This window comes from Anas platyrhynchos, chromosome 2 (assembly GCF_047663525.1).
Source record: "Anas platyrhynchos isolate ZD024472 breed Pekin duck chromosome 2, IASCAAS_PekinDuck_T2T, whole genome shotgun sequence".
Lineage (NCBI taxonomy): Eukaryota > Metazoa > Chordata > Aves > Anseriformes > Anatidae > Anas > Anas platyrhynchos.
In genome coordinates, this window is record NC_092588.1 from 88,923,173 (window position 1) to 88,938,054 (window position 14,882).

Sequence of the window (14,882 nt, forward strand, 5' to 3'; positions counted from 1 at the left end):
CTTCATATAGGACTTAGTCTAAGGTATGATCAAGGTGAGAACATGTTAAAATGTTTAATGTGGACTGTGTTGAATAGGAAAGTGTTCTTTCATATTTTCTGTAAGCATTGTTCATTCATTCATTATGAAAAAAAAAAAATGTCTTGCTGTAACACATGCATTGCCTAGTTCAGCAACAGTACATTAGGAGAGTTAGATTTTGCTGACAACATGGATTTCTAGGTGATATCTCAATTAGCATCCAAGTAGACTGAAGAACTACTCAGCATCAAGATGACTGGGTTAAAAAACAATTATGAAAAACACCTAGAAAGAATTTCAGCAGTTCCAAATCAAGTATTATCTTAAAAGGCAGAGGAACAAAAGAAGTATTTCAGTTTGCATATCTGCTCTGGGCAGCAACCCAAGAATATGAGCATGGTTGTACTGGGTCTGTGTAGCCCAGTATCCTGTTTCAGATGGTTGCCAAGCGGGGGTGGAGGTACTAGGCTCAAAGCTATGAGTTTTTCTGCAGCAGACTTTCTGACTGTCTTGCAGAGTCTTGGGTTTATGTCCTACACTTGACATCAGAATTTAACAGACATAACCCCTCCTGCTGGTGGCAATTCTTCAGGTACACACCAAAGGCAGTGATCAAAAGCAGATTTCGGTGGAAGAGTGCAAAAATAGAAAAAACATATAATGATACTTTTTCAAATACTCTCCCAGTAGTCAGCTGTTTGAGGAAACATCTGAGAGACAACATGACTGTGGAGGCTCTCACATTCCCCCTGTGAAATCAGCATAGCTCGGGGCACGTTTCAAGTGCCTGTACACAAATGCATACATCCTGAAAGTAAACAAGAAGAGATAGAAGTCCATGTAGTTGTAAATCTGTGACCTCATTGGAATTAGAGACATGATGGTACAGCTCACGTGACAGGAGTGCTACAGTGAATGGATACAGGCTTTTGAAGAAAAACAGCCTGAGAAGGCAAGGATGAGGGTTTGCACTCTATGCAAAGGAGTGGCTAGAGAGCATGGAACTTTGCCTTGGAACAGGTGAAGTGGCACCACCTGAGACCTTATGGCTAAGAACCAGAGCACAGGCTGACAGAGGTGGTATTCTGGTAAGAATGTGCTACAGACTGCCTGATCAAGAAGACATAGACGAAGCTTTCATTAGACGGTCAGAAGCTTTACAGGCGTACAGCCAGATACTCATTTGTACTCAACCACCCAAATATCTGCTGCATGGACAACAGGGCTGGGAGACAAGCAACCTAGGTGGTTTCTGGAACATGTCAATGAAAATTTCTTGACACAGTTTATAAGGAAGCTGTTTAAAGAAGATGGTCAACTAGACCTCATTCTTACTAGCAAGTCACCAATGTAAAGGTCAAGGGCAGTCTTAGATGCAGTGACCATGAGATCATGGAGTTAAAAGTCTTGAGACAAAATAGACAAACAATAGGATCACAACTCTGGACTTCAGAAGAGCAAGTTTTGGGTTATTCAGGGATTTGCTCAGTAGAATCACACTGGAGATTGCCCTAGAGGCCAATATAAAATACGATAAAGATGTACAAAGAAGGAAAGCTACCCAGGAAGACTATAGAAGCATTTCTTGAGTACAGAGTAAAGAATGTGGAAAACTAAAGCTCATCTGAAATTGAAACTAGTGAGGGATGTGAAGGACAAGAACAACTTTAGCAGCAAAAGGAATGCTGGAGAAATTTTGGGCCTGGTGCTCAGTGCAGATGAGGACCTAGTGATAAAGGATACGGAAGAAGCTGAGACACTGTTTTGTTTTTGTTTTTGTTTTTGTTTGACATTGTTTTCACTGGCTAGGTCTCCTCTCTGGCTGCCTGGTTCCCACTACCTACTAGCTGAGCCAGTGAAAATGCAGAGGAAATTACAATTAAGGAGCGCTTAAATCAGCCGAGCATATAGAAGTCCACTGTACCAGATTAGGAGCATCTAAGAGTACTGAGAAAAGGCAAACATCTTACCCACCTTTAATAAGGGCAAACAGTACAGGGAAGTACAGATTGGTCAGCCTCACTCCAATCCCTCAGAAGGTCAAGGAACAAATCCTCTTGAGAGCTATTTCCAGCCACAGAAAGGAGAAGATGGTAACTGGGAACAACCAGAATGTGTTTACCAAGGACAGATCGTGTCTAACCAACTGATTTTCTATGATGAGACATCTAGTTGTGTTAGCAATGTAAGAGCAGTACATATTGCACACCTTGACTTTAGCATGCCTTTGACATGGTCTCCCATAATATTTGTACAGGCAAACGAGTAAGATATGGACTGGCTAAGTGCATGATAGGGTGGATAGAAAATTGGGTGGGCTGTGTGGCTTGAGGAGCAGTGATCAGAGGTAAGAAGTCCAACAGGCAGCCATTTACTAGTGATTGTCCATGGAGATCAACACCAGTAGCAATACCATTCAACATGTTTATTAGCAATCTCGGTGAGAGTGCACTCAGTGAGTTCGCAGATGATACCAAAATATGGGGGGGTGAATAAGATACCTGCCTCCTGTGTATTTTTGTTGCTAGATAAGCTGGAAAAATGGGTTGTCAGGAACCTCATGAAGTTCAATGAAGGCAAACACAAGAGTTGAATAACACTGTGCAGCTGTACAGGCTGGGGGCCAATTAGTGAGAAAGCTGTTGAAATGGCAAACAAGGACCAGCTGCTTCCTAAAGGATGGGGAGATGAACACAGCAAGGGAGGAAGGGGCATCCCCATCCAGGACCCTGTTCCACAGTCTCTGTACAAGGCAGGAGGGCAGGCACACGGACGGCATCTGGATTTTGCCAAAAATCCAGATTATCACACTACTTTCTGGTGATAATCCAGGTCTGAAGTCTAGCAGGGAACTCAGATTGCAGGTCAGGCCCAAGAAAACAGGGTTCTTTGGCCAGGCACAGACATAGCTGTGATACAGATGGAGACCAGTTTACCTACAAAATAGCTCAGGCAGGGACTCTCATCTTGGAATTTCAAAAGCAGCAACAGACATGGCATGAAACTTGGGAAATTCTCACTCAATATAGGAAAAAGAATTCTTGCTATGAGGGTGGACAGACACTGGTGATGCCCAAAGAGATTGTGGAATCTCCACCTCGGAGGCATGTGGGACCTGGCCAAACAAAGTCCTGGAAAAGCTGTTTCACCTGGGCCTGCTTTGAGCGCAGGGTTAGACTAGGTGTCCCCTTCCAACCTACGTGACTCTGTTTCTAATTTGCAATTTAGGGACACACTGAGCCCAAGGTACTTTCTTATGTAAACAGTAATCCTCGCTGTTTCATAGCTTTGTGGCTTAACTGCATGCTTTGTGAAGAACCACTTCCTCTTCCTTGGTTTGAGTCTGCCACCTTCATTTACTGCCCTTGAATGTTTGTATCAGAAGAGACTGTGAACAATTAAGTTTCTTACCTTCTCCATGACACTCGGAATTTTATAAGACTGACCTTTCCTCCTTAAACATCTTTTCCAGGATGAAGAGTGCTAACCTATGTGCTGCTTGCATAGAAGCTGTTCACATGTTCTTTTAGCTCTTATCTAAATTTTTTCCAGCTTTATGTTTCTGTTTTTGGTATGTGCTATTGGTGGAAGGGGTTGGCATGTCCTCACACAATATCTAAGATACAAGTTCAACATGGATGAACACAGTGTTCTTTGTTGTATTCTCTAGTACTTCCCTAATCATTCCTAGTATTTGATTTATTTTTTTCACTTACTAAACATTGAGCTAAAATATCCATACAAGCAAAAACAAAAAATAAAAATAAAAAGACACAAAATCATAAATTTAAAAATGTTATCATCTTTACTGACAAGTTTAAACAAGATCTGGGTATCAAACACCTAGAGCTTAATGAACTATCTACCAGTTTACAGATGAAAACTTCTTCCACCATATATTCCATGCATGTGTTAAAGCTGGAAAAACAAAACAAAACAAAACAACAACAAAAAAAAACCACCAGTGTCTAAGCCCCTTCCTATCCAAATACCTGAAAAATTTGCTAGCTATATGCCAAATTTCATTAGAAAATCTAGCAGAACCATCTTTCAAAAGTTATCCAGAAAATAAAATAGAAATTTTAGAGGCACATTTTAAGAATGAGGCCAAACCGTGTGCTGCAGCATAGCTGTCACTGGACAGCTGGAGGCAGCTGGAGGAGAACACACACACACACACGAAATAAATAAATAAATAAATAAATAAATGGAAAAAATCCTGCAAATATTACTCATTTATAGCATCTATCAATGCCTAGTACATGTGAAGATCAATCCAGAATACTTAATGGTGGTTTTATGAACATTTAATGGTGGTTTTATGAACATTTGGTGATTACTACTTTTACAGGAAATATTCAAAATCCAACTGGTGACACAGCAAGCATTACTGTTATAGTAAGGTAACTTACAGAGCAGCCAGTGAAACTACTCTTTAAGTTTTGTTATGATCAGGTCCTATGCTAATCTAATGGTTTTATAATCTAAGACTCCATTGCTGCAGGTGGTCATTCCTGCAGGTAGTCTGCTGTGTATGCATATGTTAAATTCCAACTGCATCAGGGAAGTATAACAAATAGAAAGGAGATGTGTTTTAAGGTATATAGCAATGTCACCTGGTTACTCTGCTCAAATATTTAGAGAACTTGATAACTCAGCAACAGCTGATTTTTGTTGCTGTTGTTGTGTTTTATTGTGTTTTGTTGTTGTTGTTTTTCTTTGTTTTAAATGACTTAATACTTCTGATTTTAAAATAGAATAGAATGGCTTGGGTTGGAAGGGACCTTAAAGATCATCTAGCTCCAACCCCCCTGCCATGGGCAGGGATGCCACCCACCAGATCAGGTTGCCCAGGGCCTCATTCAACCTGGCCTTGAACATCTCCAGGGATGGGGCATCTGCAGCTTCTCTGGGCAACCTGTTAGTGGAAACTGTTTATAAACTGTTTATGTTATACCTATTTATGGAAGCAAATATCAAAATAGGGATTTCAGTGAACAGAATCGGCCACTTTGGCTTCTCCAGCTTTAAAAAAAAAAAAAAAAAAATTGTTCATGGATGACAATTAATGGGTTAGATGCCCTCTCTTGATTTGCTATTGGCTAACAATCAGGGCTTATAGTTAGTGAAGTGTTATAAACATGATCGACTGTTTATTTTTTAAAAAATAAACAAGAGCTGCCAAGAAAAAATTATCTGTCTCCTTCATAAGTACATCTGTATTTAAGACAGCTACCTGCTGTCCTTAAAAACAAACAAACAAACAAAAAAATGGATCTGATTACTTATTTTAATATTACTACAAATCATTTGCATTGTTTTTGCCTTTGTAGTGGCTAGGCAGTGCCCAGTTTCCCAACATGATTGCAGGCACAATCCACGTAATGTTCCCTCCTGCTGTGCTATTCTGTTCATTTAGGAGGAAGTAGTAGTAGAATTTGTAAAATGGAAGGAAAAAAAAAAATCATATTAGAAAACTAACCGCTTCACATTCCAATGAAGCCAAAAGGAGAATCGACATGAAGGTGTCTGCAGTTTAACACCCACAATCCAACAGAGATCAAGTTTCTTTAAAACAAGGTTCTTTAAAATCTTGAGGTCCATAGACAAACCAATGAAAACAGGATTGTCAGAAGAGTCTGGTCTAACAATTTTTAGAACTTGTCATATTTAGTAATATACATGAAAACAACTTACAGAAAACATTTTTTTTTTTTTAATAATTTTCTTAGGGGTTACAAACTTTCTTGACAAAGATAGTATGATAACACATTGAGATTTCTACAGTGAATTTAACTTAGTCTTGTATGGCACTCTCATTAGAGGACTTTGATCTCAAAACAAAAAATCAAAGAAGAGTACATTAAGTAGATTAAACCACGATGAATGATACGTAGTCATAAATGGTGAGCTGTCACCCTAATGTGGAAGTCACTTGTTTATTCATCAAGGAGTTACACTGAGCCCCACAAAGATCAATCTTTATGATAATAATCACAAATATAACAATAAATCACACAAAAAAAATCACAATAATTGTGATAATAATCACAAATATCACTGAAGAAAATACAAAATCTTTCTCATAATATAAAATCTTTCTCATAAGACTCATTATCTGCTTCCTCCATCCATGTTGCTTGATATCTTCAGTGGAAAGCTCTGTGAACAGTCTGACTTCCTGTACTACAAATTTATTTTCTCCCTTTCAATTTTGCTGTCTTCAAATTAAACAACTCTACTTCTTCAGATTGACAGACATACTCTAGCTGCTTTCTTTTTACCTGCAGCTTACTTCTTATGCCTTCCTTCAGTACTTTTTTCACTTGTATCTTTGTGACAGAAGCCACTGATTTAATTCCAGAGAAAAATTACGAACTATGATGTAATCTTTTCCATAATTTGGCTAACCTGTCCTTCCTCTACTTCAACTACGTCTTCTTCATGCTAAGATTTCTAGTCTGATGACTTTCTCTGACTTCATTAGTGACTCCCTTGCAGATCAGGAGGTGTTCTTATCCACTCATATTACTTGCCTGCTTTTTTCATCACTTCTCCATTTTCTTGACCTTTCCTTTCCTAATAAAATTGTTTTATTTTCTCCCAAGTTAAAAAAAAAAAAATAAATCCTATCTTTTCCCCTTCTTTCCACTCTCTAAGATCATGCTGTCCGCAATTGCTGCCAGGAGTCTCATGCTCTGATTCCAACTTCCTTTCAGTGCAGCTGACCTCTCAGAACCTTTCAGTTCACCTTGTCATTCCATCAGAGTTACAGTCAGTATTACCATATTGACCTACATCTGCTTAAGACTCAAAATCAGTGCCCTCTCCTTGCCATCCATGCTTGTCTCTTGCCCTTAACACAATAGCCATAATCTTCTGTTGAATTATTTTCCTTCTTTAGCTTCAGTGACTTCAATGACTTTGTCCTTTTGGAGTTCTCTTACGGATCACTCCATTACTATGTATTTTCAAGGATCATCTGCCTTCATAGATAACTGCATGAAGTTCTGACTTTTTTTTTTCTTTCTGCCTTTGTTTCAGTAGTTTCACCCACAAGCTAAAGTTTAACTACCATTTCCTTGTGGAGATACAAAATTAATACCTTTACTTCATTGGCTTGTCTCTCAACTTCAGCATGCTCTCTTAGCTATCAGCTCAAATGCATTGTAACTAAAGCATGTCACCGCCTTCTCTATTTACAAGTTAGTCCTTACAACTTCCCTCTTTTAGAACTGCTGTGAATAATGTGATTGCCAGGCTTGTCGTGCATGCAGGTGATACAGGAAGCTTTTTAGGTTGAAACATCAGATTAAGTTTCCATCTTACATATTGTTTCTGGAGTTTGTAGATAACTTCAAAATTATAACTCTTTTACAAGTGTTCATAATCTTTATGTTCAAACACTACAACTTTTTTTTTTCTTCTGCTCTAAACAATATTCATACCATCACTGCAAAGACCATTTTTTTTAGATTTATTTTCTTTTTGACTGTCTCCACTGATTCATTCTTTGCTATCACATCAAGAATACCTTCCTTGTTTTAAAGAAGATCTTGCAGGCATATTCCCACTTTTCAAGACATTTTCATTAATTCTCAGTATGTCAGCTCCCGTCTAGAACTGAACAATTATTCCAACCTTTTCTTCCATATCTCTTAAATAAAATGACCTACATGAGGGTTGGTTTGTTGTTTTTGTTTGGTTGTTTTTTTTTGAGTTTTCTAATATCGAATAATAGATTTGAAAGGAATTCCCTGCAAATGATCACCACAGCAGTGCTAGTGGGTGTGGGATACTTGGCGCTACTGAGGGGTCCTTGGTGCTGCCACAGAGGAAATGGTAATGGTTAATACATAAAACATGAATTTTTAACCTGCAAAATCAAGATCAGATATATAGCATCACTAAATCACAGAACACAGGCTGGAATTAACCACCAGTTGTCTGTAGTGCAGCTCTGTGCTCAAAGCAGGCCCAGGTGAAACAGCTTTTCCAGGACTTTGTTTGGCCAGGTCCCACATGCCTCCGAGGTGGAGATTCCACAATCTCTTTGGGCATCACCAGTGTCTGTCCACCCTCATAGCAAGAATTCTTTTTCCTATATTGAGTGAGAATTTCCCAAGTTTCATGCCATGTCTGTTGCCTCTCATCCTTACACTGTGCAACTCCAAGAAGAGTGTAGAGTCACCTTCTGTACAACCTTCAGTCAGGTAATTGTACACAGCAATAAACTGTTAATCTTCTCTTCTTCGAAATAAATCTGGAGGCTGAGTGGCTAAAATGAGAGACCATTTTCTGGAATGAATGACTAGGAAGAGGACACAGGAGTCATAACAACTAAGTAAATATAAGCTTCCCATGTGATGTTTCAGGTATGCAGGCAGATACCAGTCTTTGATGCAGAAGCAAGTGAGCATCGGAGTCTGGTGAAAGGCTATAATGAAATCTAACGTTTGAAGTTGATACTAGATATGCTGCTTGGAAAGTATGTCTTTTTAAAAATTATTTTTATTCTTAACTGACTGAAAATTAACAGCAAATTAGAAGGACGTGTTTCATTCTTTGGCACTTGTGGTCTGAGTTAGATATCTTTCAACATGATGTCTCAAAGAGATGTTAAGATGTTGGTGATACTGCAGAATTATATGGTTTAGCTTGTGTTATACAGAGTCAAAGATTAGGTCATCGGAATACTCATGTATTCCTTATAACATTTGCCACGTAACATTTTGAAGAAAGGAAGACAGGTAAAAGCAGTAGATGATTCCCTACTATTCCTGTTCCAGGCTTTTAAAGTAGTGAAATTATTCAGTCAATATTATCCATAATATACAACTTCAAGTAACTTATTCATTAGTTCCTTTCTGGTCAATGTTTTTGTGTAAAAGTAATTCTAATAGTAGAGGGACTGGTCCTCATGATTTCATACATACTGTCCAGATTTTAACATAATGCAGAAAAATTGCAATTGCTTGTCGAAGATGCACTAAATACACTCCAAGTTACTCCTCTCATATTATTAAGTACCCTTATTTTTAGTGACGTTTCAAGGAAGTTTCCTGATTGGGTTTGATTTTAATGTGAATTTCAATATATTTTAAAATAAACCAGTCTCTTTATTGACTTTCTTTCTTGATATGTTATCTCATACCCACATGTCACAGATAGCTCAGTGTCACCAAAATGAATCTAATTAATCTTCTTTGCAGCTTCTTTGGCATGCTAAGTTTAAGAAAAATAAATAAAAACATGCAGAGTAGAGTACTGTTGTCTGTCCTAACTGACCAAAGCTTCCATGTCTGTCTGTGTAAACACAACAAAATCTGTTTTGTTTTCCATATACTCTCTGTTTCATGAGTCTCTCTTATTGTCCAGCCTATGATGGACTGCTGCTTCATCATTAACTGACAGACCTTTTGCAGCATATGGAGAGCTACAGGGAGAATATGAAAGTTGCATGGAATACAAGCATGTACTCAGAAACTGAATAGAGAAAACAATTTGGTTGATTTTTTGCCAATCATAAATCTTGCCTTTCTATATGTCATCATCCCATCAAAATATTCTGACACAGGTTCTGTGCTCCAGAAAGTCCCCTTTAGCACTAAGTGATTGATTTAGCTTTTCAGAGGATAACAAGAATTAATGTTTCTCCTATTGCCTTAACACGCACCAGATTCTGTCAAAATCCCACCTTTAATAATGAGACCCTAATTCTTCAGCAGGGTTTATGATCAATCTCACTTAATTCTACAATAAGTGCTTTTATATCTGAGCTAGTTATACTGCTACCACTCTAGAAATGAAGGAAGGAAGGAAGGAAGGAAGGAAGAAAGGAAGGAAGGAAGGAAGGAAGGAAGGAAGGAAGGAAGGAAGGAAGGAAGGAAGGAAGGAAGGAAGGAAGGAAGGAAGGAAGGAAGGAAGGAAGGAAGGAAGGAAGGAAGGAAGGAAGGAAGGAAGGAAGGAAGGAAGGAAGGAAGGAAGGAAGGAAGGAAGGAAATGAACTTTCAGAAAATAATTAACTTGACCTATTTTAGATACATACTTTATGCTTAAGTAAATCACATCTAGGAGTGTTATTTTCTCTCCCATTCAATATAAAAGAAGTCTAGACAAAAAGCTCAAAAACACACACTTGACATCTACTTCTATTCAGACAAATCCTAATTCTGATTCCATTTTTATTTTTACAGAGAGATCAGTGATAAAACTCTTAATTCTCTCACTCTAACATATTAGGCCCAAGCACAGTCTAGTGGTACAATTGACAATATGTTACTATTCTACAATGTTTTTGACTTATCAATACATGGAATAATAATGCATCCCTGGCAGACCAAAGTTTAGACATCTCTGTGTCATCATTTTTTGAGACAAGTGCATCATCTGTGTTGGATAGGCTTCAGATGTACAGAATAGTTAAAAAACAAACAAACAAACAAACAAACAAACAAAAAAAACATAGATATTGAAGTTAATATTCACAGAAGTTAGTTCCATACATTGCACACATGCAGGTGTTTAGTTGAAGCTCTTGAAGGCAACTGGAATCATCACCATCATTTGATATCCTTACAAAAACTCATTTTAAAGAATTCAAAATTAACTGGAGGGGATTGAAAATATAAAGGGCTAAAGCAAACAGGGTAAGGACTTTTATTATTTGTCTTGCAAAACACATCTGTGAAAGCAGCAAGGCTTCTAGTTATGGATACTTCTGTGCTATTTTTATTTTTAAAAATTACCAACATCAACACAGCTGGAATAATATGCCAATGCGACACCCACAAAAGGATTAGAAGATGCTGTGTTAGGAAGCAATATATTGCTGTCTTTCTGATTCCTGTAAGGGTGGGATTCATCTCACTAACATCAGTCATGTAAAAGCCAGACTCTACCTAAGTTGTCAAGGCTCCCTCTATAGTCAACAGGGAGAGACTGGCACTTCTCAAGAATAATTAATTGAAATGCAGATTAAATGTCTGAAGGCATTGACTGAGCCCTTACTGAAGTTCCTAGATCTACCCCTTGATTGTAAGGGAGACCTATGTGACTAGCTCAGAGTTAATACCTAACTTTTAGATAACTAAAATGAGATGAAGTGAAGCCAGATCATTTTTTTTTTCTTATTTGTGTAGTAATTGTTACTTGTAATGGCTACCAGGCCCTGGCCAAAGATAAATATGATGAAAACATTTTGGTTGTATTTCAGAGATAAGATTACAATGACCATCTGGATGTTACGGAAATCTTCACAGACTTTGGGAAATCTTCATAGGCAAATCATTCACCACATCTATTGTAGGAAATGTAAATGAAATGTAACTGAGTTGCCTGAAAAATATCCTGAGTTAATTTCTATGTGGCAGAAAATTGAGACTATGTATTTTTTTTTTTTTCATGAATCTCAAATCCTGTTTTCAGACGAAAAAAATACTTTGGGAATTTTTGAAGCATTTTCTGTTATCTTTAGCCAAAGATCGTATCTAAAATATTAGGGAATTATAAAAGAATAGCTCGTGATCTTTTTAGTGCATTTTTAATAAGTAACTTACCCATTGCTTGTTAGTTAGACCTTTCTCAAAGGAACCTTACTCCATAAGCATGCAACATGGTATTAAAATCTACTAAATGTCTGATAAGACAGGCTCCTCAGAACACACCTACCTTTGATCCAATGCACTGTTACAACACTAGTCTAATAGTCAGATCAGAATGCAAGAACTATTTGCAGCTCTGACGTTGGCTCTCTATGACTTTGTATAAGTCACAATTCTGCAAAGTCAGAGAAAATGACTAAGCCAGGCTAGGAGGAAGGAGGCTCCTATCCACTTTAAAAAGGACAGTCTTCACTCCCTCTGGGAAGTGAAAAGACTGAGAAAAAGATTCAAACTCCACAATGAGTCTAGTTCTCAGTAAAATTGTATTCCCCCTAATTAAAGATTGAAATAGTACAAACACATTTTATCTACCAGCACTACTGAAACGGCACACCCATGACCCATTAGCTTTTTTTACAACTGTATTTCAGTTCATCTCTATAATTATTTGTGATGTCAGTGCTTGTGATTTTATAACTGGCATTAGAAATCAACATGTTCCAGTGAATAGATCAGAATTCTCCAAAGGATGTACAGAGAATTTTATTATGTGTAGGATAATTACATACTTTGTAACTGAAAAATAATTTATTTCAACAATGAGCTTTGCAGCTGACTACAAGGCTGATTCTCTAGGGAAGGTTCTTACACCTGCACAAAATTCCTGTGCTGTTAATGGGGCTACATGTGTTATCAAGAATCAACCTACCAGATGAGCTTGCAAAATTAGAGCTTTAAAACAGTCATTTTTAAAGCTCAGTGACCTCAAGCAGGCTGCCTACAAGTAGATCATAAGAAACAAGCTCTGTTTAATCAATGAAGTCTACTGACTGCCAAGTTCTCACCCTACTTCTCTCCTTTTCTCCTGTAGTCAATAGAGTACTGACCACTACAAAGAATATCCTCCTAATTAATTTCTAGACTCGGTCCTTACCAGACTCGTTAGGAACTCTTAACTGGTGTGTGCCCAAGAGCCATGTGGACTAACACATATTCCAAGGGGCAAAGTCTCTTAGCTATACATTTAAAAATAGAGGCATTACACTATTTCCGCAATGGAAGTCCATTGAGGGGACTTGTGATAGACAGCAAAGATGCTGCTGCTAGTCAGGTATGTTCTCTAGACATGAGATAGCATCACTGGAATAGTCTAAGAAAGTGAAAGAATGTCATTCACATGGTTGCTGTAGTCTGCTAAGACTGAGCATCCATCTGAAGACAGGTAATTTTCTTCATAACTGAAAGATAGTTAGTATCAGAAGAATATTAGAATAAAATGGATACTGGAATAAAATGGTGCTGTAGTTACAGACCTGAGTGTGTATCTAATTGTTGTGTGCCAAGCAACAAAGGCTATTACATTACTCCCCAGGAAAAAAAGAATGTGAGGGATCATCTCAGTGGGGGCCATTCTATCAGAGAAGAAGTAGAAAGTTTCTCCCTTTCCCTATTTTCGTGTCACATCATGTTATAGGGTATATCCGCGCAATATATTTGCAGTCAGGTAGATGACCTTTGCACTCTGTGGAACTATAGATACTCTTTGTCTCCTTGCTTCTGGAATAAGTGGTTATGGGATCAAGAAATGCTTTAATGTTGTGCTGAGGAAATGAGTTTTCAGCTCCAAAATGAGAGGGCTGAGGTCCCATTGTGGATAAGACTGAGCACATACGAGAGTGGTTGAAATGGCATGAGATACAAATGATGCTCATTTTCAAAATACCTCAAATTATAACTACACAAATTACGTACTTACCTATTATTATTGTCCCTAATAAGCATATATAACAAAGGTGAATTGTGGTGATTACCTGCATCTGTTACTTTCTCTGTTGCAGTATTACAGTTATAATTTACTGGGGATACAGACAAAGTCAAAAAATTGAGATGGTTTTATCAAGACACTCTAAAAACACTGTTCCTTAAAAATACATATGTGACATCAGTGTCATAATATTATATTTTTTTTTATCTTGATCCAAATTTTAATGCTGAGCCTCCTCATGGATGGTTTTAAATCCATCCACAGGACTCCAAATTGAATAGGAAAAGGAGAGGGGAGTCAAATCCAGGTGATGACCCAAATAAAATAATTTGTAAATACACAACAGGTGTGGAGTCCAGTTATGAGCCAAAGTGTTTGCAGACAGGCTTATACTGGAATAAATATGTGGCTTACAGTAACATGCTGAAGCCATCAAACCAAATAGCACTTGGATAGTGTGAATTCGAGTCTAGCCATTTTAAAGTTTTTATGTGTGTTGTTTGCATTCTACAGGAGCTCCTCCAGGAACATTTGCCCTGAAAGCAATGATTCAGGTTTAAGAGCCAATATTTCAAAATGCTTTACAATCAGTGTGCATACCCAGATTATTCTAAAAATTGGTGTGCCTAGGGAAGGAAAGAATTAAAAGTGCAAGTTTAAGATAATTTCTTTCACTTGCCTCTCTGCTCAAATGAACTTATTTTTATAATCAGGATGCTTTATTTATATACCTAAATGCATTGTCTTGAAAACAATATGAAATGCTAGGGACTGAAGCAAAATTAGCTGTAAAAACTTTGAACATTTGATTATGGCACTTCCAATATCCAATGCCTACAGTACATCTTTCAGATTTGCATGTGTTCTGACACAAGGCATTCCTCAGGTGTAGCTCTCCTCAGGAAATAGCTGATTTTATTATTGAGAGTGCTTTAAATTCCCTGTTGATAGTGAAACTGTTTAGAAAACTGATAGACTTTGAAGGAGGGAAGGTGAATACACACCAGGGTAGACAGGTTGTCTCAGCCCCCAAGAACTAATGTGAAAATCTTTATTCATTTCCATCGACATTCATTTCATTCAATGCATTGCCTATTGGTATGTATGAGCTATTTTGTATTTACTCCAAAGGGGCTGAGGTCCCTTTCTCAGCTACTATCCATTTGAAATCAAGTAAAGAATCTAGGTCTCTCCCATACAGTCCTCTTACTGCAAATGATTCGGAGTTGTTTGTCTCATAGCCTATTAGTTACTGTGTTCTTTCCTGTAGTCCCTCTTCAGCTTTACTGTACAAACCTTTCTCATGGTGGCCAAACCAGCTTAAAGTGCTTTTATCCGCCCCTGCCCTGGGCAATTTGTTCCTGCTTTTGCAGAGGAGTTATATGCCCAGTTCACTTGTGCTAATATGACTTTCTGTGAGGCTGTGTTATAACCTGGACCAGCAACGTGGTCTGAAGTTTAAAAAGAATCTGTGGTATTTTACCTTAATTCAA

General features: G+C 37.8%; 1 long non-coding RNA gene across 1 annotated transcript in view; it reads left to right on the plus strand.

The window, feature by feature from the left end:
- Window positions 1–14,882, plus strand: part of LOC106019911 (uncharacterized) — a 45,275-nt gene that overhangs the window by 12,724 nt on the left and 17,669 nt on the right. The window lies entirely within an intron of this gene.